The sequence below is a fragment of the Electrophorus electricus genome, chromosome 18, assembly GCF_013358815.1.
Source record: "Electrophorus electricus isolate fEleEle1 chromosome 18, fEleEle1.pri, whole genome shotgun sequence".
Classification (NCBI taxonomy): Eukaryota; Metazoa; Chordata; class Actinopteri; order Gymnotiformes; family Gymnotidae; genus Electrophorus; species Electrophorus electricus.
Genome location: NC_049552.1, coordinates 15,494,916 through 15,519,326, shown reverse-complemented (window position 1 = coordinate 15,519,326; position 24,411 = coordinate 15,494,916). Strand labels below are relative to the sequence as shown.

At 46.0% G+C, this 24,411-nt stretch overlaps 1 protein-coding gene across 2 annotated transcripts in view; it reads left to right on the top strand.

Annotated features, from left to right (window-relative positions):
• Positions 1-9,144: 9,144 nt before the first annotated feature.
• Positions 9,145-24,411, top strand: part of tnr (tenascin R (restrictin, janusin)) — a 110,833-nt gene continuing 95,566 nt past the window's right edge. Inside the window, exons 1-2 of one of the 2 annotated variants that reach the window (XM_035536376.1) lie at positions 9,145-9,263; positions 9,392-9,476. The gene's annotated coding sequence lies outside the window, so the exon portion shown is untranslated. Of the gene's footprint in view, positions 9,477-24,411 lie in introns of both variants that reach the window. The other variant, XM_027011367.2, reaches the window with a different exon arrangement.

Genomic DNA, 24,411 nt, shown 5'->3' with positions numbered 1-24,411 from the left:
AGACTTCAACTAGCATTATTCATTCTTAGCACTAATGGAGCAGGTGATGTCCGTACTTATCATAAACAGTTTTGGACATCAGCAGATGTGGATGCAGTGTCCACATCCACAACATTTTCCTGACCACCAGGGATATTCAGCAGTCCTCCTGTTTTCCAGGTCTCCTTTCGTGCCTGGAAGTGCATTCGGAGAGCTTACACGCTTACCTTTAGGAAAACAAAAATACACCCCCAGCGAGGGAATTCTGAGAGCATCACACGAGTGCGCTGGGAACGCTGCCCTGGCTGACAGCTAGAAGGCAGGAGTGAATGTAGAGGGGTATCGGCTCCTCGGTCTGCCTGGCTAGGCCGTGAGGAGAGGGGAAAACTCCAGGACACGAAGCTGTTTTCTAATTTCCGGCAGAAAAACTCAATCTATTCTTCTCCGCCGTCGAGTGACCAGAGAGGCTTTGTTCTCGATGGGAGATGTGCCTCGGTGGGGTGGGGATGGGGGGCAGGGGTGGTGTTGAAGGTGGGAATCTCAGGAGTGGAAAGAGCTGGAAACAATGAATCATTTCGCTCAATGGAATAGGGCTTTAATTTGGCTTGCATTTTAAATTCAGCAGAAAGGCGGAGGGTAATGTGAGTCTGGCTAAATACATTTGCATTATTCTACAGTCCTAATTCCCTTGCGCATTGGTGGAAGTGTAGGGGGTGGGCGTTAGACTTTTCAGTGGCTCTAATTATGCCAGGCAGTGACAAAGGGCTTGGTGAAGAGGTCAGGTGATCTACCGACATGGTGACTGTGCTTAGGATAGCCACCGAGGTCCCACCAAACCACAGCTGGTAGGCTGAAAAATGGAGCTAAAGAATGATTTAGCTGCCCAGAATAATGTTCACTTTAGTGTCTCCAAGAGCATACACACATGCTCGCGCACACACGCACACGCACACACACAAATCACATCTTCTAGCACATAAAGCAATGACCAAAGCAATAACAAAAACATCTGCGCTCATTATGATCAGATGGAGATAACATGTATCCCTCTTTGTCCGGCTTTAAGTGGCTTTGCTCCTGGATAAAAAAGTAGCAATGCTGAAAGCACTCAGTGCCGCACGCCGCACGGAGACGAATCAAAAGGAAGCTTGCAGACTTGAGCAGATGATAAAGCACCAGAGAAATAAAGCCAGATGGGACTTTCAATGATATTAGATGGTGGACAGCTCATGCATCACTTACACATAGACTCTCCAATGGCAGGAGTTCTCAAAGAGTGTAACAATAATATGACTGTGATCACTGAAGGGAATAAAAACAACACACACACACACACACACACGCACACTGTGGCCATTTCAGGAGTGTTCATGAGCAGGCTTATGATGGCATTACCTAACACACCTCCTCGTCTTCACTCACTTGAGTTTTCTGTTTTTAGGAGATGCAGCACATGACATCACATGACATCACAAGCCATAGCAGCACATGGCAGCTCTTTGCGAGGCTTTGTTCACACTTTATATATATATATATATATATATATATATATATATATATATATATATATATATATATATATATATATATATATATATGTGCCAGGCAAAATGACCAAAAATATTTTTTTAATTGTTGGAAAAAATAACAGCAAATTACCATTAAACTAAACTTTAGAGCGTTATTGATCACAATTAGGCCAAATCTGAACAAGAACCATACAAGCAGAACAGACACTGAGCCCTCGGAGCTGTGTACAAATGGCACCCACTGTAATACCTGTAAAATAATAATTATCCATGTTGAGTAATAATGTAATGCATAAAAAGATTTATTAGGAGAACACATCACTAATGTGTCAGGATTTTAGAAATCTGAAATTAGCGACGATGTGCCGAGGAGAACAGGTGAACGGAGCCCAGCGGTAGATTGCTAGTCCCTTGGCATTCCTCTGATGAGCCCTCCGCCGACCTCGGACAAAGCGGCCGTCCATCTGCTGTCACGGCTGAACCGAGGAGGTGTGCAAGCAGGGCCTGATTTGCATTGCAAAATCTTTATCTTAATTGGCTGAGAGCTCTTGTGCATGTCATGTGGTGAGTGTCATATTTAAAGGCATTGTTTGAACGATTTCCCCATTGTGCAACATGACAGCAGTTTTAAAAAAAAAACATTTATGAGCCTCACACTTCTGACCTCAGTTAGAAACGGGAACGGATGAAATGAGAAAAGTGGAAGGTTTGGTCAGAACCTGGACCTCAGACACCTCAGATGGGAAGAGATGGGAGGTTCTAGCTGAATACTCAGTGTCACCTGTCTGGCTGGTTGGCTGGCTGGCTTTTATCTGTATATCTAGCTAGCTATCTATTTATGCCCATCCATCCATCCATCCATCCATCCATCCATCCATCCATCCATCCATCCATCCATCCATCAATCCCTCCATCCATGTATGTTATGGGCCTCCTGAGAAAGGTATTCTTAGTAATCACCTGCACTTTACTGTTTCGGTGCCCACATACAATATAATTTAAATTCTCCTAAACTGGGATTAAATACTATTGAGTCCCACTCAGATAGTTGGGTGGAGTTGGGTGGAGTTGGGTGGGTGTAGCCGTTGAGTCAATTAACACACTTGACATCCTTCCTTGTCCAAAACGGCTGCCTTTGAAGGTCAGGTACGCTGGACTGGTGACTCTGGGCTTTTTAAGGAATGTCTTGATAAAGGGAAACACAGGTAGGCCACAGGTATGTAGTCCTAACACATGATTCATTACATGACGCATAGCTTGTAGGTATTTTGAGTCTGACTGCAGTAATGCCGCACACTGACCTCGTCACCACTCTGTCTAACATTTCTATGCCACCAACCCTCTCCTCTAGACAGTGTGTCTGTGACTGCTGTAGTTGAATTATTGACACGATCTCTAATGCATGATAAAGAACAGGAAGGGTGTATTGATCATAGCCTGTCTGCTGTCTGTCACTACTGCATGGGCTAATTAAGGATTTCCGCCTGGCCTGGTGCTGTGGGCCATAAGGAAAGGGACAGCTTTTTACAGTTCGAGGAGAATCGACTTAAATCGGCTCTTGGGCGAACTGGACAAAATACCTGAATGTGTCATGTTACATTCAGGTGTTCGGATGAACTGCTAAATTCATTTCTTGGTGAGTATTAACCTTTCCAATTCTCTACATGGGGAAAATTTTTATACATTTTTATGAATGACCCTGAAAAGTTTTTGAAACAGCCATTCCTTTAAAAACAAAGTGATAGGGTTCAATTGTTATTGATCTATTTATTTATTTATTTGTTTTTTAAATACATTTTTTTTAGTCCCTATCATGTCTTCTCCAGACTCAGTGATGTTTTATCTACCGACTGGGTAACTGCTGAAGGTTTTTATGTCTCCGTGAAGAGCTGTGCTATCTGTGAGTGGGGTGTAAGGCACCAACGTCTTTTTGAAGAGCACTATTGATCATACGAAATGTCGGCTTTTAAACTGGTTAATTGGTTGCACTGGATCAATGCTGCGTAGGTCCACAAGGTCATTACAGCTCAGGCGTTACACGGGAGAGCTCGGTATAAGGGTCTTAATCATCATGTCAGGTTTTTCAGCAGTGACCCACTCGCAGTGGAAAGAACCAACCGACCATATCAACTTACGTCGGGACTACGGGAACAACTCCGCTGGAGTCTGTTCTGGGACTCTCGGATTTGAGCCTGCTACAGACTTTATTTAATTATCTACCTTTTACTACAACAAACTCCTAGTGAATATATTCAGAAGTTATTAAAAAAAAAAACGACATACCAGAATGCACATTCAATGCTGTGGTAGAAATGAATGAATATGTCATTTGCCATTATTGGTTATACTGGACAGTGACCTGTTCCAGGCATCCATCATAAATGCTTACTTTCATGAATAATAAATTACATAAGATGACTGGCATGATGTTATATGAAAATAAAGCCCTGTATGTATGTATTTATGAGGGACTCGTGAAACACTGTGTCAAAGGCTGAAGATTATAGACCACAAACACTGTGGGGATCTGACTGGTATTAGTATGATAAATAAAGGAGTGTTTATTACTGCAGGAACATTCATTAGCAGTTTTTAATCAACCAGACCTACTTATGCTTGTGTAAAGGCTTTTGGATTTTAAGGCAGTCACTTCCCCTGCTGGCCAGAAGAGGGTGGCCAGTGTTTGTTGCTGGCCAGTGTTTGTTGCTGGGCGGTGTTTGTTGCTGGGCGGTGTTTGGTGTTGAGTGGTGTTTTTAAGATTTTGGTTCTTTTTAGGTATCTTCGTGTCTTCCTAGTAAACCTGCTAACCTTCCTTAGACACTTGAGAGTTTTCAGGTGGCCTCACCAGGAGTTGCACTGGAATCAAAGATTCTCTGTATTTCTCTTGTGTTAGGTAGGATTTCTCCATATGTTCTTAAGTTATTGTTCGTTTATCACCGCTTAATTTATGAAGCTACCCAGCGATTTCAACAATGCTTGAACATCACTTCATAATCACACATAGAAAGTGATTTTTTTTAATGTAAGCTCTTGAACCAATCCCATCCCAGATGCCCTCATTACCCAATAACCCCTCTCCCCATGCTGTACATTCTGATTTAGTCTATAGTCTGGTCTACAATCAGGTCTATAGTCTGGTTTATAGTTGGGTCTATAGTCTGGTCTATAGTCTGCTCTACAATCAGGTCTATAGTCTGGTTTATAGTTGGGTCTATAGTCAGTTCTACAGTCTGGTCTACAGTCAGGTCTATAGTCTGGCTTATATGACATTAAGGCTCACAGGGGTCACTGAGGGTTTTCAGAACCTCCAAACCATTAAATTGTTGAATGTGAGCTCAAACTTTGCTGGTACAGAAAAAAAGATCTGTGTGTAAATACAAGAACAACAATATTCACACTAAAAGACCAATTTAACCAGTTTTGCTTGTGCAGTAAGTGCTAATATGAATAGTTATGAAAACTATAATCATAAGCGAGACTCTTATGGTAATCTACTGTCTGTTGATGATAAAAGAAGTTAAATTCCTTTGAAATTTATGATTGCAGTAACTTCTTTATTGTGTAATATAATATAATAATACAACTCTGAATCATAAATACGCTGGCTGCTCATTAAAGTATAGTTTATTGAAGCACCATCTTACAAGATCACAGAGGACGACTGTGTAGAAGTTATAATTGCATCTGCAGGCTTTGTACTTCACGACTAGCAGTTCTAAGGCTAAACTTCACTACGCTTACAGAACTCTAAAGACTCTTTGCTCTTCAGACATTGTCATTTTTTTAACAATTACTATAGGAAGCTTTGTTTATTTTTGCTTTCTGTCAATTAAGTTTCTTATGCAAACAAATATGTGAAAAGGGACAACCATATGGAAATGTTTATAACAAATATGAAATATTCATGTCCTGCGTATAAAAGTGGCAGTATAAAGAGAGGGCGATATGTTAGACTTACGCTTGCCTGGGCTTCCTCTAGAAAGCCCCACACCCTGTAAAACTGTTTCCACTGCCGTTTGAGACGTGTCCGGGGTCATAGGGTTTGTCGCGCAGTAGCTGCGTGGACTCTCCAGACCTCCAGCTCAGGTGGTCTGTGCAGACAGCCCGGCGCGCTCAGCTCTGACTCCCCCGCAGTGGCTGTTCAGCTGAGCTCCAGCAGCAGTAGCCCTACACACTCCTACACACTCCTACACACTCCTACACACCCCTACACACTCCTACACACCCCTACACACTCCTACACACTCCTACACACCCCTACACACTCCTATACACTCCTACACACTCCTACACACCCCTACACACTCCTACACACTCCTACACACGGTAACGGGATGCAAAAACCTGGAAGATACACCCCCCACCCCCCACCCCATTAATAATTGAGCATGCTGTAGGCTTTTGGAGGTGTCTGCCTACATGCACGCATGGCAGAAACAGAGGCAGTGCCTGGCTTTTTCTAACTGTGTGACTCATGGCTTTTCAGTGTAGGTTTTATGGAGCTGGGTAGTGACACCATTTCTGTTGGTCTCGCACTATATTCTAAAGCCCGCTAGATTCTAACAAATCATTGTTCCAGAGAACACTAGTAGTAATTCAATGATATTTTACATCTATGCTGCATCTTAATTAGAAATGTTTTAATTCCAGAAGCATAGTCATTAGAAATGTAGCCTTGAAAGCTCGAGCGTCTGGAGGCGTCTTCAGATTGTATCTCCTGTTCTCCACCTCTCCATGAACTGGACCGCTGATAGCTGTGGGTGGTAGAGCTGCACACACCCTGTGGTGACTCTGACATGTATGATAGTGTAGAGTCTGATAGGCTTACAAAACATCCACCTCCATACCACTACCACAGTCTGATACAGTCACACAACCTCCACCTCCATACCACTACCAGGGTCTGATACGCTCATACAACATCCACCTCCATACCACTACCAGAGTCTGATACAGTCACACAACCTCCACCTCCATACCACTACCAGAGTCTCATACGCTCATACAACGCCCACCTCCATACCACTACCAGAGTCTGATACGCTCACACCAACACAACATCCACCTCCATACCACTACCACAGTCTGATACGCTCATACAACATCCACCTCCATACCACTACCAGAGTCTGATACGCTCATACAACGCCCACCTCCATACCACTACCAGGGTCTACTATGCTCAAACAACATCCACCTCCATACCACTACCAGAGTCTGATACGCTCACACAACATCCACCTCTATACCACTACCAGAGTCTGATACGCTAACACAACGCCCAACTCCATACCACTACCAGAGTCTGATACGCTCACACCAACACAACGTCCACCTCCATACCACTACCAGAGTCTGATATGCCCACACCAACACAATACCCATCACCATACCACCACCAGAGTCTGATACGCTCATACAACGCCCACCTCCATACCACTACCAGGGTCTACTATGCCCACACCAACACAATACCCATCACCATACCACCACCAGAGTCTGATACGCTCACACGATGCCCACCTCCATACCACTACCAGAGTCTGATATGCTCACACAACATCCACCGCCATACCACTACCAGAGTCTGATATGCTCACAAAACATCCACCTTCATACCACTACCAGAGTCTGATATGCTCACACCAACACAACATCCACCTTCATACCACTACCAGAGTCTGATATACTCACACAACATCCATCTCCATACCACTACCAGAGTCTGATACGCTCACACAACCTCCACCTCCATACCACTACCAGAGTCTGATATGCTCACACCAACACAACATCCACCTCCATACCACTACCAGAGTCTGATATGCTCACACAACATCCACCTCCATACCACTACCAGAGTCTGATACGCTCACACAACCTCCACCTCCATACCACTACCAGAGTCTGATATGCTCACACCAACACAACATCCACCTCCATACCACTACCAGAGTCTGATACGCTCACACATCATCCACCTCCATCCCACTATCAGAGTCTGATACGCTAACACAACGCCCAACTCCATACCACTACCAGAGTCCGATACGCTCACACCAACACAACGTCCATCTCCATACAACTACCAGAGTCTGATACGCTCACACCAACACAACATCCATCTCCATCCCACTACCAGAGTCTGATACGCTCACACCAACACAACATCCACCTCCATCCCACTACCAGAGTCTGATACAATGGACGTGTTTCAGCCAACCGTGTCATTGAGTCGTTAGTTAACAAAAAAGTTCTAGAGTTGATTCACGTCTGGTTTTGGCATCTGCTGATTCCCAACATGAGGAGCAGAGGTACCATTAAAGAGCGCCGTCGCGAGGGTGAGAGAACCAGAATACCAGAACAGATCCAAAACGGATCGGGCCAGAATAGATGGGGCACATAGCCCTGACATTAGGTGTGTTTTTAGTGCATTGTAAAGAAGAACACATCGGTGAACTTAGCAGACTTAGTAACAGCCGTGGCAGACAGTGAAAGCCCACAGTAGTGCTTTCAGTCATGAAGTAAAACAGACCTACAACAGGTGTACAACACATCACAGCCAACAGTGTGTTAAAGACTATCAGGAAAGGAGAATACAGCAGTAGTTTGCTAGAGGCTGTAGAACTATGCGACAAGGTCCGATGGCCTGACGGGACACCAGCCTGCTAGTGCGACAGAACGAGGAAACTGAGGAAGGGAAAAGAGGATGGACAAATGATCCAAAGTAAACGCCTCCTGATCCGTGAACCTTGGCCATGTGAGAAAGTGTGGTTAACATCGGCTCACGTCTTTACCCAATCAAACGCCTCGGCTCTCAGCGAGGGGCACTTCACTTCGTGGCAGGACAACAAACACGGTCCATACAAGTGGAGCATCTCTGGAGGATCTCTGTAGGTGCTGGCCATCCTCTGGTACTTTTATGGAGCAGAGAACGTTCTGCTGGCTCATCTTCTACTGATGGCGGAGGTCCTCTCCCTTCACCGTGGCGATGATGTCGTCTGTTTCCACGGACGCGAGGAGGCGGGGCCGACGCATGCCGACAGACCACAGCCCAGCCCCCTGCCAGCTTGTGTGGTGGATGCCCGGGGTAATGAGACATCACCGTCCCCATTTATATTCGTTTTGGCTAAGACCACCCGCTGAAATGCGTGTCTCGGGTTCGCCGAGGCAGGGGTCCCGCTGCCCCGGCTGATGGCCAGATCGCACTGGGCAGCAGAGAGAAAGAACAGGAGATAAAAGAGAGGATGGAGAGGTCTCCTTTGTAGCTTTTCTCCCTTGGCACACTCTGCGGTCTCTCTCTCTCTCTCTCTCTTTCTCTTTCTCTTTCTATTGCTCTCTCTGTGTCTTCCCCTCCCCCTTCTCTCTCTCTTTCTCTCTCTCTCTCTCTCTCTCTCTCTTTCTCTCTCTCTGCGTGTCAATGGGACTGTCGCCGGACTAAGCCTTGGGAGATTATGCCGGGGTTGGCTAGAGACGTCCACTGGAACACCCACCAGGGGCTACAGGATGAGAACACCAGCATGGGGAGATCAATAGAATGAGGGGGGGCGGGTGGTAAAATGGGCGGGGGGGCAGAAACCAGAGGAAGGGTGTCAGGGGAGTGAACAGAGAAGGAGGCAGCGCGGTGCTGGAGACAGATACACTGACATTGTGTGTGTGTGTGTGTGTGTGTGTGAGAGAGAGAGAGAGAGAGAGAGAGAGAGAGAGAGAGAGAGAGAGAGGAGGAGAATAAGGACCACAGCTTCCACACTGTAGGTACGACAGGCAGGCTGCGAGGAGCTCCCGTCTAACCGGTGACGGTGACAGCCAACACAGCGCTTGGCCAACAGATCGATACGGCATTGCCGATACACGCCCAAACCAGAGGCTTTTTTTTTTCTTAGCGTGGGGATTGGCGCGGAGGAGTGGAGACACAGTCGCGAAGGACCGGGAGCAGCCCGACACCGTTAAGTGGGCTCCCCTAACTGGGTAAGTTGGGCTACAGGCGTTTCAGATGGGCTCGTTTATGGTCCTGGATGAGGTGCTTTGGCACGACTGTGGGACGGCAGCAGCGGTTATTGAGAGCGTCGGGAAAATTAATTGGTTTGTGGGCTCTGCATCAGTCAAAACGTTATCGCTCCGAACACTCAGAGCCTCGCGCTGTCAGGAGCTACTGATCCCAGATCAGGGACTGTGCTGAATCTGGGCTGTCATGCTGAATTGATGGACCCATTGTTTCCAGCATTGTTTTTAAAATCAAAATTGATTCTATTAAAGGTTCTGTTTTTGTTCTGTAATTTTTGCGAACATGAAGGTAAATAGCAAAAGTAGAATAAATCTGAACTATTTGTTCTTTTTTAAAATGAACTAATTTCAGTTTTGATCACAATTATATATTTCGGAATATGCTAATTTTAGGGTTTGCAATTTCTGATAAGTGTATTTTGCTTATTTTTCAATAATTAATAAATGTTAATTTAATTTAAAGAGCCTTAATTGCACTTTTTATGGCCAAGCTGTATCAGAAAGGAATGCTTTGGTAATGCTGAACTCTTCCTGATATAATGTGCTGTCTTTATTCAAATCGCTTAAGTGCAATATTGCGAAGTTTATAAAACACACTCCATCAGTTTAAATGCATGTGTGTTTTTATTTTGAAATGCTGGTTCTTAGACGATTCTGTTGAAATTCTTCTTGATGGCAATCTGCGATGTGTATATATATATATATATATATATATATATATATATATATATATATATATATATATATATATATATATATATATATTTCTTTTTACATTTAAAATATCACTTTTTTTTGTACAAGCACACTATTCAGCAGGTAGACATGCTAAGCCATGAACTCAAACGCCACTGTAATCCTGTCTGTGCCGTAACATCACCCAGGCACATTCATTCCCGCCTAACTGTATTGATTTGATATGTGCTATAGAATATGGGGAGATATTCAGAGGGCATCACCCATGATTCACTTCTCATATAATTAAGACCCACCAGAACCTCAGTGACAGTTTTAGCTGGGATAGTGTTTCTGTAATGTAGGTGCGTGTAATTTTGGTTTGTTTGTGGTACTGGACTCTGTGATCTTGCCTACCCTCGCGGAGGGAGAACGCAATTAAATAAAGCCGAAATCACATTTAAGAGCTGACTGTATTACTGCGATGCAGCTCCAGTGCTTTGGGCTGAACTGTCTGCTGGGCTTTCAGCAGCTCAGTGGACACTGCCCTCTGGTTTGGTGACAGAAGCAATCCAGTCCAAATGCAGCAGCCTCCAAGTCCCCAAAGCCAGAAAAGATCCAATTGCCTCTGTGCCAAGTTTGCATTTGCCATTTCACGAGCTTAATACCAAGTGCACAAAAGCTGAAATGGAGCTATTATTGTTCTGTGCATTGGGAAAACCTGTCCGCACTGTCTGAGATGCAGTTCCAGCCCAGGGATGCAGTTGTGACTGAGTAACTGCTCAGAGAGATTGTCTTTAGAACATCTTTAGTGCATCTTTAGAATGTATTTAGAACATCTTTAGAATATATTTAGAACATCTTTAGAATGTCTTTAGAACATCTTTAGAACATTTTTAGAATGTCTTTAGAATGTCTTTATAACATCTTTAGAATGTTTTAAGAAAGTCTTTAAAATGTATTTAGAACATCTTTACAATGTCTTTAGAATGTCTAGATTGTCTTTAGAACATCTTAAAAATTTTTTTCGAACATCTTTAGAACATTTTTACAATATCTTTAGAATGTCATTAGAACATCTTTAGACCGTCTTTAGAATGTTTGCATTTGTAAGGTCTCATCTTGACTAGAAAATGTTTCTGAGCGTCAGTTCTTCCTTGTGGCGGGGGTGCCCTCTGAAGGTTAGTGTCATATTTTTAAAGTGCCTAATTTGTCAAAGTCGGATGACTTTGGCCATGAGAGCAGAGCTGGATATTGGCATGATATCACAATATTAAACAATCTTCGGTGGCCTGGGATGGCCAGGATAGCGGCGACATGTCCTTACTACTGACTCTTTGCTGACAAATCAATCACGGCAGCTCTGCAGTGTGGGTCCTTCTTCGTGATGCTTCTCCTCGCCGCGAGAGCAACCCGCTCCAGGCTGGGTCGTAATCTCTTGGGGGGGTGGGGTGGATCACACCTGTCCGTCACTCCCACTGCTCCTCCCTGTCTGTGCTCCCGTGCCTTCAGACTCGGTCTTGAATCCTAAGCGCTTCCTGCTGTCCGAGAGGCCTGATACAATTCTGCAGCGTTCCCACCGGGAAGCAGCGGCATCCATTAAACACGCCGCCATTCGGGAAGCTCTCCCGCCGGCCCTGTGAAATTTATGCAAATGCAGATCAATAATGCGGCAGACGGACATTAGACGTAAAAAAAAAAACCCACAACAGCCCCTCGGCTAGGGCTGAGACAGCAAGCGGCGTGTTCATTGCCGGTGGAAAGCCAGTCCTGAGGAGCTCTGGAAGATATCTGAAAAAGAGCAGCACTAGATTAACGGAGACAGAGCCTGGATACTAACTGAAAACTACAAGCATGCTGATTTATGTTACAGTGACAGCAGTACCTTTCTGCTGGTCTGGGTTTTGTTGGTTTTTTGGGGGTTTTTTGCTTTGCAACTGGCATGCACATAGATTTAGTTTACATCTCCACCATCGATGTCACGGGGACTGATGAGCCAAGTAAAACCCAGCCAGCTACCTCTCCTGAGCCGAGTCCCTCTCTCCCTCTATCTCTGCATCCCTCCATCCCTTTATATCATCCTTACATTAATTCCTCCTCTAAGTGAATAATTCAAATGGAACCCAGTGCTACCAGGCAGCAAAGCAACAGACCCTTTCGACGTGGTAATTAATAATTTACGCAATATTTTGGTTTCAGGGACATACCCGTGGTACTACCCAGCAGTGCCTGCACAAGCTTCTCCGTTTATAGCTACGACAAGCCTGAGGTCATCAAACTGCATTCCCATTAGCAGAGACCAGTGGCTCTTAAAAAGAGATCTGGACCTGGATATGGGTGGTCAAAGACCAATGTCACACTAATGAAAACGTTAGAATGGCTAACGGTCCTATCCTACGTGGGCCGTGCCCGGAGGACTGGTGTCTGTGCTGGTCAGCATTAACACTGACACCAAGATTGTTTGATGGGCCCTGTAATGTGAGTTCTGCATTACGGGTTTTTGGTTGCTCCCGCAGAACAGATGTGTAGCCCATTCTCCTCCACTCAACAGCCTTATCACAAGGTGTGTGTGTGTGTGTGTGTGTATGTGTGTGTGTAGCCAAGTACAGGTGTTGTGTGTACGTGCTAGGAAACCACACAGCTCAAACGAGCACGCTTTTCTTTTATTTTGTCCGTCCACCCTGCGTGAGGCAGCTGCCGGTTCTCTAACGGGCCCAATCTGTTTGATAAATGCCGCTGCAGGCCTGGAGCCGAGTACTGCCCTCCCGCCGTAAAGACCCGTCCAGCTCCCGTGGTATCCCGGGTAGATGAAGCCCAAGCTGGGTGGAGACGAGTACAGAACTTGTTAAACATGCGCTACTAAACTGCCCCACCTGCTCTCCATCCCATCTGTCCACTGTTCTGACCTTACCCTCCCCTGCGCTGCCTCCAATCTGCTTCCAGTGGGGGGAGCCAGAGAGCCCTTGCAATACCACTTTGTGAAGCCTGCTGTGTTCACATCTGGCCTGAGCAGTACACTGGTATCCTGGTGTTCGCTGGTATCCCGGAACAACAGACTTTACAGCGCCCCAAAATTAGTCCGTCGGGCTTCGTAAGTCAACAGTGCGTGCTCTGATGAGCCGCCCGGCTCTGCACGAGCTGTACTACGGGACTTCTGTTCGAGGCCTCTTCGTTTGGCTTCAGTAGCGCCGGACCTGGCAACTCACAGCAAACATAGCGTGGCGCTGTGTTAGTAACAAGTACGCACTGTGTGATCTGTGTGCGTTTGTGCGCGCGCGTCTCTCTTCGTGCGAGTGGGTGGGTGTGAGCGTGTGAAAGAGAGACAAGGAAGAGTGGAGAAAACAGCACGAGAGAAGGTAAAAGACGATTTGCTGGCCGGTAACGTGAGATAAATTTCAGAGTGTCCACAGCTTGAAAAGTGTTGCTGAGCAGAGGAAATCAACAATCAATGAGGGCCAGAAAAAGCAAAGTTATATACTACTCAGTGACAAAGAACATTTGTCTTATCAGCTATTGTCTGATAGGCTCGGGGCTAACAGGGCGATTGATTGCTCTGTGCAGCTGTAGGAATGGAAGAAATGAATGAATCAGAAGAGATTTACAGACATTCAGACAACAGCCGGGGACTGTTTGAGCTGGACAGATGTGACATGGAGTTGTTTATCTGAGCTGAAATAAAAATATAATAGAGGAGAAAACCAAACAAAAAAAAAAACAACACCAAAAAAATGAAGGCCAATGAGCGGCGGGGTAAGGCGGGGCGAAGGCGGAGCATCTGAAACCATGAGTGACACGTCGGATAAACCCGGAGGGCAGTGTCACTTAGCGGTGCTCCATGGGCGCCTGCCAGGGCAATCCCTGTCTATCATACGGCATCAGAATGGAAGCGCTTCCCGGCACCCGGCGAATGTCCGCGTGCTGCTGCCGGGAATGTTAAAGCACTCAGGAACGTTCCGTCTCTGTCGGGGGGGAATCGTTGAAGGAAAGCGCACTTAAATGGATTCTCTCCTGATCGGTAGCGTGGGTGAAGGATTTAGTGGTTCGAAACCCCAGGTGCCGCAGGCCAATCTACAGGTGAAACCTATGAATCTTTGAGGGCAGGAGGAGATTTTGCCCTCTTGTGCAGACGCTCTAATTACCCCTGGAGGAACGCTCCTCCATTTTTCAGACGTTTTCTCTCCCGCTACGCTGACGCTTTCGCGCGCAGAGTCCTTGATTCTCAGCAGACGCTCATGGGCGCGTTTCTTTTTCCTCTACTGTCTCCCACCATCGCCGGGGCTTTGAACACGATGGCAGAAGCTTGAGTGTGTGTTCGACGGACCTCACTGCTGCCTGGCATCTCCTGAGAGGCTGCGGTTTAAAGTTCTGGCTCAGAGGCCCAGCGATGGGGCTGCTTTAAATGCAGACCTGTCACGTCAGCGGAGCCGACAGAAAGGGGGATCGTGCGCGTTTGGAAAAACGTCCGGACTTCTGCTTTTCACACCTTGCGGGCGACATGTTGTCAGGGCGATGCGCCGAGGACTGACACAGCATCGAGGCCGTTGCCCATGCGTCCATATTTGCACCAACCGGTCGGGGTCGTGTCAGGTTAATCTCCCATTAATCCATGTGTGATTAAGGAATGAAACAATTATTTGCTCCAGTGAAGATTCCATCTGTCTGCAATTAGAAGGAATTGTATCATTAACTTAATATGTTCTCTATCGGCAGTTTTTATTCCCGCCTCTCGATCCCTAACGTCTCCCGTCGTGGGGCGCAGACGTCCCCTTAAAGTGTCCTGTTCTAGATACACACCTCTGCTGATGTGTATGAAATGATTCCTACTGATACAACGACCTTGTCAATTACCGCCGCTAATCCAGCGGTTAGCGCGGGTCCCCGGGGGTGAGCACGCTTAGTGCGTGCTGTCTGCAGCAATCATCGACCCGCCCATAAAGGACAGACAGTAAAAGCCTGCTATCCTGAGCACTGTAGCTCACGACTTCCATGCTGAACCAATCAGAAGGGAATGAAGTCAGGTGGGCGGGTGTGGTGGGGGGAGAAAGATCTAATTTTGTGTAAATGTTTTACATTTTCAATCCAGAGCCAATTAAAAGGGATACACCCATTCAGACTAAAAAGAGATGGCTTGATACAAATTATTGTGTAGTGACTTCAGGGCAGTGGTAGTAATTACCGCAGTTGCACTAATTACATTCACCCAATAATTAAACAAACACCATTGATTTCCCACCAAGGGAGCCCTAGAGTCATAGCCTGATTCCCGAATACCCATCATCCATCTCTCCTTCCTGCTTCTTCCTGCTTGCCCTGTGGCAACAGGCCAATCAAATAAAGGCAATTTGTGAAATGAACAAGCAGTCAGTTGAACTTAGATGACCGTCAGACTGGATTGATATTTAGTGCGTAGTTGAAATGCTTTTTCCTCCGCCCCTCTCGTGGTAATTGACAGCCAGGTTTGAAATTGCTGCGGCTGGTTGTAAACCCATGCACCGTGCAGCCATGCTGTACTAGAATGAGTGTGGGGTTTTTTTTGTTTTGTTTTTTTTGCTCTGACCCGGCTCTTGAAGTTGCACGGCTTCCTAATGTTGGACTTTCAGCAGTAAGTTCTGCCCATCTGTGCAGACAGATGGAGTGACACGCCCACGTACCTGACTAGCAGTGTTCAGCTAACAGCTCCCAGCCATTACGCTTTGTAGTCAAAAGGGAAGATAGCAGAGTATTAATCATAATTCATATATCCATGAACACTATGAACACTAATACTCCATATGTCTGTCTGTCTGTCAACCAACATCTATCTAGACTTTACACACTGTTTTCTCACTGACTGTCCTGCCTTGAACTTGCATTTTTGTTTTGTTTTAGTTATGCGTGAATAGGTGAGCACAACAGATAAGCTCTTCAAATTGGAAGCTACATAAATATTTATTGCAGTGATATTTGAAAAGTTGCTGAGGTCAGGAAGAGAGCGAAAGCTCAGGGACACGACGGTGTGAGACTCTCAGGGAATATGTGCTGTAGTCAAATGTTAGATCAAAATGGCACCAGTCGACGGTTTCTGTAGCTGGAGATGTGGGGTCTCCTGGACGTCATGTGCTTTTAAGCCCTTCTGTATGATTTTACTGACACACATATTTTGGTATTCTCACATTGTACAACAGTAGTACAGGGAATTGCTTTTTTCTATCTATCTATCTATCTATCTATCTATCTATCTATCTATCTATCTATCTATCTATCTATCTATGCAAATTCAACTTTTCTTTTTTCAAATTATGGAGGACAGAATACTGTTAATACTGTCAAAAATAAGTTTAATATGTAAGATTTTTTAAAAGCAGTGAAAGAGAATTACATTTGTGCTTCTCCGATCGGTAACCTGCCATTAATCTACAATATTCAAAGTCCCTTTTTTTCCAGAAAAGCACTGTGTGTCGTAAAGTACTGGTAATATCTTGAAGCCTCGCACATGCGTACACGTGAGTGAGTAAAAAAACCCTCCAGCCTGATCAGCTTTTAGAAAACCCAGCCACGACCTCCACCGTCTGAATTAATGTCTCTCATTATTCGAGCTTGCGGTCCGGCGAGGCTTCCTGTAGCTGGCAGCACGCCTCTGTGTGTGTGTGTGTGTGTGTGTGTGTGAGCTTGCGCGTGTATGTGTGCACGTGTGTGTGCGTGAGTGTTACTGCGGACACGCCTGTAATAAGCATTACGGCATTCGGCCTGACACGAGGCTTTTGTTGTAACCAGGCCGTTGTGGATGGACTTGGCACATGCCTCGGAGCCCATGATGGTTCCCTTTCCAGACTGCAGCATGTGGGCTCCCAGAAAAAGCTGCTACTCCGTCCGTTATGTGGATCTGATGAATCATTTATTTTTACGCATCTTGGGAAAAGAAAGAAAAAGGCCACTTCCATGCGTTTTGCTTGATATTCACTCGACCTCGGTGTGTATCGACTTTGTGTAGTGTTGCGAGGCACACGTTGAACAGGAACGGTCCGCGCTGACCTTTCACAGCTAGCATTCCGCTGAGAGACGTAGCCTCGTGTGTCCTGCATGTCGACAAGCGCGAAGAAACCGTTCTGTGCTTCAGCGTGGCTCGCTAAGCCCGTCATCACAGAGTCGCGCGCGCCACCTAAACTTTATGCCAGCCTTCACATGGAGACGCTACCCAGATTAGATGCACAGTCGCAGCACGGTGCACTAACACACCAAATTCCTCACATGTACACTTACAGCTGAAAATGTGATTGTACCAATCCGGTTTATGTGTTCAACCAGGATCATTTCTTGCCATTGTGCAGACAGTGTTAAAAATATATTTCAGTACATTCCACCACGGTTTCCTGGTGATCCCCACGAGCTGCTCTGTGAAGAATCGGGGCCAAGAGCGAAGGAAAATTGGTGCGGAAACAAGATTCTGAAATCACCATTGCAAATACGACCAGACGTCTGTCTGTTCAGATAAGGCTGAGCACGGTGGAGTCCGTTCTATAAAAAAGCATAACTTGCATTGACTGCAAACCAAGATCCCTTTGAAGTTCGATTACTCAGATTGGATTGGCGTACATACAGGAAAGAAAAGTTCTAAAAGGATATAAAATGAAAAACAAAACTAAACTAAACAAAACAAAAAACAAAAACAGGAAACCCAATTCAAGACTAAAGGTTGCTGGAGACGCTTTAAATGTTTCATTTTAATTCCCATCATTAAGAGTCTGAATACGTGGTTGCAGCGTGGCCACGGTGTAGGCAAAGCCCACGCGGAAGCAGTGACATCCCCACCAACCCTCCACCCCCGGCCTGTGTGTGCATGCACCCCAGAAAGGGATTTCTTAAGTGTTTTGAAAGAATATTTTTACAGAAACGCATGTCTGTGCTGGAGCATCGGAGCCTGAAATTGGGTAGAATCACACGTTGAAGCGAACACGTCAGCTCGTGCACATGTATTGTACGTCCATAGCGAAAATCACCTTTTCTGTGTCCTTCCCCGTTTTTACGCAGCTACCAAAAAAAAGTGACCGAGGCGAGGCGAGGCGCGCACGCGACGCTTCATGAGCCGTTCATTGTAAAGCGGCACAAAGGTCAACGCTTTTCAAATCGGGCCATAATTTTCCAACGTGCATCTTTATGGCGGACAGACGACCAGTGTGAAGGGCCCATTATATCGGAAGCGAGAGAGTGCAACGCGGAGAGGAAAGCAGCGGGGCTCACGTTAATATCTTTTAGACCCTGTCGAAAAAGCGCACGAATCTGAATTTGCTGCATGATGGTGCGAATGGAATCAGTGGTGCTGTAATGGGAACGTCCGCGTGCAGCCTGGCCGCCCGAGCGCGGAGCTATCGCGCGCACGGCGGCTTCTGCTCGGCGCTTTTACAGCCACTTAAACTGCCGCAGTTCCTCCACTGCCCCTTGGACTCCAAATGCAGTCTAGTGCGAAGTGGAGAGTACAAAAGGTCGGAAGTCGAGAGCAAAAATACACACCGGGCTGATTTATTTCTTTGCAAGACGCAAAAATGAACCGTCTACTGTTTGCAGTAACAGAAACGGCGTGAATTTTAAAACTGGCGGCGTCGTTGATAAGGATGTTCCAGTCGAGTGATACTCAAGTGGGTTTTATTTAACCTTAACGCAACCTTACGTGAGATGGGTTTAAAATAGAGGCGGGAAATAAAGTGCACCTTCCTGCGCCATCGTCGTTTGGGCACCGGGAATATAACATGCTCTGCGAGATTCCAGGAGCGAAATCCTTAACTCCTGTTTTCTGTGTTGCTTCAAGGGCAGAATGTGCTTTTTAAAAAGATCACTCCTATTTGATAGTTTGCAGTTTTCTTTTTTCTACTGTGTCGGATGGAAATGTGTTACTGTAATCTAATTACATTTCCCTGTAAAATACTGGGATACATTGTAGTTTAAAGTCTTGTAATAACATTACAGTTACTGACTTAATCTTTAATGACTTACATGGCATGTATAAGCGCATAATATGAATCACATGGCTATAATTAGCTGCCGTGGCCCAGTGCTAACACTGACTTCCGGCAGCTCTGCACAAGCACAAGGAAGTTTATATACATTTTTACAGGAGCCAGAAAAGGTGCAGACATTCTTATTTTGAATGATCTGCTTGTAAATATTAAAACTTAAACATAGTAGAAACAAAACAACCTTCTATCACAGTAAACTTGACATGCAGTCCATCAAAAATGAGTGGCTTTAATGCTGTCTTTTGCACATGTGCTGTAATTGTCTGGCTCGTACCTACCCAACTGTCTGTCGTCGATGTGTACAGATCTTTTTAAAGGTATCAGAGTAAGTACATTTTCTAGACAATAGTGAGTAAAGTAATGAGATAGTTTGGCAGGAAGTCGCTTCTTTTTCTAATTAGCCCAACGCTGTCAACACCAAATGCGAGTCCCACGCGTTCCCTAATTGTGTGTAAAACTGTGCGGCGACGCACAGGCTTTCCGCGCGCCGCTAGCGATGCGCGTTCATGAGCATCAGCTCTGCTCGTGTTTCATAGATCTCAGATCTCCTCACTTGTTTACTTAGTTCACCAGTGCTCCTGTTGTGATCGGAGCCAAACGTATTCTGGAAAAAACACCCAACAACGGTGCCACTTCCAGTGTGCGGGTGCGGGACGGTGGCAAGGGCATCTCCATCATAACGACAGCTGGATCATGAATCTGTAATCAGCGCCGAGCTTCCCAACAGTTTGAAGTGCTCAGTGCGCTTATTAGGGGGCAAAGCCACAGTAGTGCTCCGCGGAAGAGCAGCTTCGAGTATCCTACAGGGATCTGATCACAAAGAAAATCTTTGTGCGAGTGCATTTAAAAAAAGAAAAATCTAAAGACGTGGTCTTTTCACGAGAAGAGAGAGAAAGATCGGCTAAAGAGGACATGGAAGGTTCCAGACACAAAATGGAGCAGGTGCAGCATGAAATCTTCGGCCAGTGTTGGACAAACGGCCTTCTCAGCGCTCTGCCTGGCAAAAGAAACCCATCTCCAGTGCGTTTCTGCACAACTGACACAAAGCTACAGAGTCGAGCGCATTTCAAAACACAGTCAAGATGCGTCAGTGTTTCGGCTGCGACTGAAAACGTCGCAGAAAACTGAACAAACAGCATTCCCTCACGTGGAATTATCTTTGGCTCTGTCTCTACTATTTTACTATTCATACTGGAGTGAATTCCGTGTCATCTGCTGTTGGAATAATTTGAATAATGAGAGCTTGAAAGCCTTTTGTGGTGGAAAAAAAGGCATTTGAAGGAATCTCAACCGTCACATTATCTCTATACTTCTATGATTTGCCACTGAGCTGGGAAAATTGTTTGAATGAAACAAGTGTGCACAAGCGTAGCTTTTCATTGCCCGGGGGCCACGGGGAGACTCGGGTGAGGGGAGGAGCCAGACCCTGAGACAAACGCACCTGTCGGTGTTTGGACCCGCACAAGCACCTTCCCTTTTCCTGCCCGCCTCAGACGGTTCACCCCCACGACCTCCGTTGCCCTGATGGCACGGTTGCCAGGGTAACAGCAGGTTGCCAGGCTGGAATGAAGGGCAGCAGAGGTGGAGATGGTCTCGCGATATCCCAAGTGCCCCCCTCCACCCCCCTGCGGCATCTTCCGTTTGGTATGGTCCGCCATGCTGACTCTCTGGCTGGTCAACGGAGCCCAGACAGGATCAAGAACTGGTGTACAGCCAAACTACACTACTTCTCAAAGCACGTGCTCAAACCACGTAATCGCTCACAGATGGTGTAATCACGCAAACCATATTACCATACAATCACTCAAACCACGTAACCTCTCACACCGCGTAATGAATTGTAGCACTAGTAATGCAGGAAGTACAGTCGCAGGCAGGAGCAGTATTTATTACTGAGTGAAAGCACAAACAGCAACAACAACCCATACAAAGCCCATATAAAACTTGTCAGAGCTCGGAATATCGAGGAGAGGGGCACCACTGAAAAGCACGCGGATCAGTATTGTAGTGCTCATGCTGTAACTCTTTCTAGGCATCAGCATTGACTCCCGTATCTAGCAGTATTCTTGTTCGATGGTATCTTGTACCGACTAGGATGCATTCTATGAGATGATGCAGTATTTTCCGCGTGAGTGCACACACACATTCACTCACACACACACACACACACACGAGCTTCTGCTTGTTTCCTGTGGGTCCCTATCGCTCCGAAATCAAGTTTCCTCCTGAAACTGTAAACAGTGTTTAAACAGGCTGCCCATAACTAGGTGCAGATGTGCCCAATTACAATTAGCCATCGAATTAGTCTAACTATGACCTGCTCACGACGCTGGACCAATCAGCCATGAAATCACACGAACCATGTAACTGCTCAAACTCTATAACCGCTCAGAAAAGAGGCCAGAACAGTTGTTCTAGATGGCCTTCCCAACGTCAACCACGTCCTCACCCTTTCTCGGGGCTGTGGGCTTCCATCACGGGGTAAACACGGTTTTGCCCAGACAGTCCAGGGCCCGTTCTTTCATTAGGAGGACTGGAAACATGGACCCAGTTGTAATGGAAGCTGCTCCATCATGAACAGAAACGAACAGAAACACTTTAAAAGCCAGGTCCTAAAAAAATGCGTGATGTCAAATCCAGGTTATTGGCCCTTGGTGTTCTTATTTGCTCTGGCACTGGGATTGCTACTGACCACCCGGGTTTTGAAAGCCAATTTGGGGAAGTCATCCGTCCTTTTCCACTGGAGTGTGTCTGTGTCTTTGTGTTTCTGCTTGGAAGCCTGTCTATCCTTCCAGTAACCCCACCTGACCCACAACCTTAATGTTAGGACTCAACGAATTCCAGAACCTCATATTTAATAAGAAAAACAAACAAAAGAGACTTATTCGACTTATTTGTTTATTTACTCTGTTTTAATTAATCTGTTTATTTCATCTGTTTGTTTATTCTTTCATTCATAATTCGGACCATTTTGTTTTCCGTTTTTTTCCTTTGTTTAGAGCATGGATGGCTGTTGCAGAGTGAAACTCAGTACCGCTGGTGCGAAGAATGATTCATGGGAAATTAAACAGAAAAAAATCTGACGCCTTCATTTTGTGTCAGGTGCTGTTATCAGCCCGCATTTCTCTGATAGCCCAGCTTGTTATTCAGAACACTGGAGGTATACCATCAGGCCTGAGGGAATTGTTCCTCCCGTCACACCTTAGAAACGCGCCTGTTATGCTTCGAACGCCGAGGGGTCCGGCGCCGATTAAGTGGCAATAAAACCCTGCGTCCCTGAAGAAAAGTGCTTGGCATTGCGGGCCTTGGGGATGGAAGGCTACTCTCCCCATCCCCTGCAGCTGTGCTGTTTGCGCCGTGTCAGAGATATACGGGCAGGCCAAAGGGCATCTCAGCTGAGACGCCTCCCGTGTTCCCCCAGATCCAGGCGTTGCCTCGCACCCCTCCAGGATAGTGGTCCCTCCGCTCGGGGAGCAGGCACGGCAGGCGTTTTTGGCTTCCCGGTGAACCTGGAGGGTGTGTGTTAGGTACAGCTGTCTCTTTCAGTCCCTTTTCCCTGTTTCGTCTGTTCTGGAACCACACAGCTGATCCTGGTGCACCCGTTGCTCGCTGCCCCACAGGTGCCCCTTCTGCCCCACAGGGCCCCACCCCCCACCCCGACTGCCTTCATCTGCCTCCCCTTCCCTTCCATTAGACCATCACTGAGTCACCACACAGGCCTTGCAGTGAAACTCATTCTCGACGAGCCGCAAGGCCATCACCTCGCTCGCGGTCCCCCGGGTGAAAACGCGAGGGGTTAAACTGATGGCAGGGAAGCAGAAACAATGTCATTTTAACAGGCAGCCACTTAAATGTCAGGATGGCCCCGCAGCCCGCCTCTCTCTGGGTTGTTTCGCGGGGGTTAGCTGATGTCGATCGGACCGCGGCACGTGATTAATGGTACAGAGAGCGGTGAAGCTCTGCTTTGTTAATTGTGTGGGAGGCTGCAGGAATATGAACCGCCGAGATGAACATCCTTGCAAGCAGCTCCCGCTCAACCTTCTCACCGACCAACATTTCACATCCCTTCATATAATCCACAGCTCGTGCGCAATATAATTTTGTAAATATAATTTCAACAGCCACTTGTAATCCTTGCTCATGTGCAGAAGAATAAATAACACAGAACCCGCACTGAAATATTCATTCATCGGCACTGCGCAAATATCCACGATTCGTATGGGCACACATTCATCAGTGTCTATTTTTACAGGGAAATAACCATATTATACATTTATTAAATTCCAGTGGGCTGTGGTGCAGGCATGCGTTTCTCAGTGGGAGAATTAGGCCTGAGTTATGGATGTGGAGTGGGTTCCCAGCTCAGACGCTCCACCTCTTCAGGGGGGTGACGTAGCGTAATTGATGATATTTTATAGCCATGAATAACCCCAAGGATGTGTGTGTTTCTCAAAGGGAGTTATGGTCTCTTCATTGCACTACATGAATGCAATTTGCTGGCGAGGGCAAATGACTACCCAGCTGCATCCTTCACCTGCTAATAACATTGTTTACTATATGTACTGCATAAACCTTTACGTACCTGCTCCACACGCAATTAGGTCTTTGGAAGGCCATAACCAAGAGCTCGGGGGTAGAATACGTAAAAACAACCCGACCCAAGCGAGGTTAAGTATGACGGTACAAACCACATTCCATTCCAGAGGGTCCTGAAGGCAGTGACCTTGTGTTTCCTACACACTAATCCCATGATGTTCATCACAGGGGAGAAATGTGGTTGCTTTAATCCCTAAATTCGGAAGGTAATTTGATTGTCTCTTTGATTTATTTTTCTCGATAGCTGGGCAGTTAGACGGTTCCTTTGTTTGCTGCTGTGGCTAGACTGAACTGTAGCTATGCAACATAGACCCTATATTTTGCACATAAAGTTAATATTTGTCTGATGTTGGCTAAACAGCTTGCTAGTGGTTAAGGTACTTGACTAGTAATCAGAAGGTTGCCAGGTCAAGTCCCACCACCACCAAGTTGCCACTGTTGGGCCCCTGAGCAAGACCCTCAACCCTCAGTTACTCAAGTTGTGTTCAGTCATAATTGTAAGTGGCTTTGGATAAAAGCATCAGCTAAATACTGTAAATACAACGGTGTTTCGGTTGATATTGCAACTTTTCTGAACAGGTTACTTTTACGTCATTGTTTTCAGTAAATATTTATGAAATATTAGCAGCACTTGCATG